The sequence below is a fragment of the Heterodontus francisci genome, chromosome 10 (genome assembly GCF_036365525.1).
Source record: "Heterodontus francisci isolate sHetFra1 chromosome 10, sHetFra1.hap1, whole genome shotgun sequence".
In the NCBI taxonomy this organism is placed as follows: domain Eukaryota; kingdom Metazoa; phylum Chordata; class Chondrichthyes; order Heterodontiformes; family Heterodontidae; genus Heterodontus; species Heterodontus francisci.
Window position 1 is genome coordinate 112,148,921 of NC_090380.1, and position 3,045 is coordinate 112,151,965.

Below are 3,045 nucleotides of genomic sequence, written 5' to 3' on the forward strand. Positions count from 1 at the left end.
CTAGTTTGAGACTCCCCCACTCATGGAAACATCTTCTCAACATCTACCCTGTCAAGCCCCCTCAGAATCTTGTATGTTTCAATAAGATCACCCCTCATTCTTCTAAGCTCCAATGAATAAAGGCCTAACCTGTTTAGCCATTCTTGAAATGTCGACCCTAACATCCCAGGAATCAGTCTAGTGAATCTCTTTTGAACTGCCGCCAATGCTAGTATATCCTTTCTTAAATACCGGGACCAAAACTGTACACAGTACTCCAGGTGCAGCCTCACCAATACCCAGTACAGTTGTAACAAGACTTCCCTATTTTTAAACTCCAACCCCCTAGCAACAAAGGTCAAAATTCCATTTGCTTTCTTAATTAGTTGCTGCACCTGTATGCTAAGTTTTTGTGTTTCATGTACAACAACACCCAGATCTCTCTGTGCTGCACTTCTTTTGAAGTCTCTCTCCATTTAAATACTAGTCTGCCTTTTGATTCTTCCTACCAAAGTGCATGACCTCACATTTTCCTACATTAAACTCCATCTGCCAAGTTTTTGCCCACTCACTCAACCTATCTATATCCCCTTGCAGATTTCTTATGTCCTCATCACAACATGCCCTCCCACCTATTTTTGTATTGTCAGTAAATTTGAATATATTACACTCTGCCCCCTCTTCCAAATCATTAATATAGATAGTAAATAATTGAGGCCCTAGGACTGATCCTTGTGGCACTCCACTAGTTATGTCTTTCCAACCTGAAAAAGACCCATTAATCCTGACTCTCTGTCTTCTGTGAGTTAACCAATCCTCAATCCATGCTAATACATTACCCCCAATACCGTGAGCTCCTGTCTTGTGCAATAATCTTTTATGTGGCACCTTATCGAATGTTCATGTACATGTTCTTTCCGTCTGCAAAGAACAGGTCCCTGTGCTTTAATATTTGTAGCTACCGGTGCTCACAAATGCGCCACACATCGATGCAGCTGGACGATCCGGCAGTGATGTCAGCAAACTGGACACCACGTCCAGACTCCAGATGGAAACAGTAAAAGATGCCAATCTGCATGATGTCATCAGCAACCCTGCAGACGGAGCGCAGCATAGATACACCTGGTCAAGACCAGACAGGTCTGCCCGTTGAAGGATTGACTTCCTGCTTGTGTCCAGTGCGTTCATGGTCAGATCCATTGACGTCAAGCCGGTGTTCTTCTCTGACCACTGCCTCCTACTGGCCGGCTGTCACTTACAGGATGATAAGCAGGGGGATATGGAAGCTGAATGTAAAACTGCTGACCCCAGAGAACATTGAGGAACTCAAGAGGGATTACAAAGGTTGGAGAACCATGAAACCCCTTTATGAGTCTCCAGCACACTGGTGGGAAGCAATCAAGAGGTTCTTTATCCTCAAAAGGTGTTCAGAGGTTGAGAGAGAGACAGAAGGAAATGCCTCGACTCCAGGAAAGAATGCAGAATCTGCTCCTGCTGCAGTCAATGAGGGTCGAGATCAAGGAGGATCTCCAAGAGGTGCAGAGCCAGCAGGCCTCGCTCTTTGCCACAGAAGCCTCCAAGATCATCTTCCGGTCCAGAGTCCTCTCCATTGAGTAGGATGAGACGAGCTTGCGTTTCTTCTTTCAAAAGGTACACAGAGAGAGCTCTGTGATCAGCAGCCTGAAGGATCAGTAACATGATCGCAGTCTGACACACTAAGGATCAGCAAATCCTTTTATGCTGGGCTGTACGACATGAAGCCCACGGACAGCATGGCTTCCCAGTCCTTCCTGTCATCTATCACGGAGGTCTTAGATGAAAGTATGCAGGAGATTCTGGACAAATGGCTAACTCTGGACGAGCTGACAAAGGCTGTCAGGTCCTTCGAGACGAGTAGAACTCCTGGAAGCAACGGCTTACCGGTTGAGTTGTATTCTGTGGGACTGGACCGGCCCAGACCTGCTGGAAGCTTCTGACTGGCAGCATGTCAGAGTCCATGAGGAAAGGCATCATCACCCTCATCTACAAGCTGAAGGGAGAGAGAGTGGAAATCAGAAATTGGTGGCCCATCTCACTGCTTAATGTAGACAACAAGATTCTGTCCAAAGTCATCAACAGTAGGGTCAAGTCCACTCTGGAATTGGTGATTCACCCCAAACAGACCTGCACTGTACCCGGTAGGAAGATCTCTGAAAGGCTGGTGCTACTCAGGGATATGATTGCCTACGTGCAGGATGGGGATGGACACTTGCCTTATCAGCTTGGACCAGGAGAAGGCTTTTTACGGGATATCGCATACATACGTGATGGACGTGCTCTCCAAAATGGGTTATGGGGAGAGTCTCTGCAATTGGATCCAACTGCTCTACACAAACATCAGTAGCACAGTCTCAATCAATGGGTGGGAATCAGAAAGTTTCCCGATCCAATCTGGATCCTCTCCCCTCTCTTGTTGGTTTGCTGTATCAAACCTTTTGCTGAGCCCATTAGGAAGGATGTGAGCATAAGAGGGGTGACAATCCCAGGTAGTGGAGGCACTCAGGTTAAAACCTCCCTGTACGTGGATGACGTCGCCGTCTTCTGCTCAGATCCACTGTCCATTCGCAGACTGATGAGCATCTGCGACCAGTTCGAACTGGCCTCGGGAGCCAAAGTAAATCACGGCAAGAGTGAGGCCATGTTCTTTGGGAACTGGGCTGACCGATCCTTTGTCCACTTCACCGTCAGGTTAGACTACCTGAAGGTGCTGGGGATATGGTTCGGAGGGGCTGGGGCATGCACTAAAACCTGGAAGGAGCGAGTAGCCATGGTAAAACATAAACTGAGCATGTGGGAGGAGCCTTCTCTTTCCACTGTGGGTAAGAACCTGGTCATCAGGTGCGAGACGCTCACGTTGTTACTGTACGTGGTGCAGGTCTGGCCTGTACCCCACTCCTGCACCGTGGCAGTCACCTGAGCTATTTTCTGCTTTACCTGGAGATCGAAAATGGACCATGTCCAGAGAGACACGATGTTCAAACCTCTGGGATAAAGGATAATAAAACGTACCCAATGTCACCCTCATCT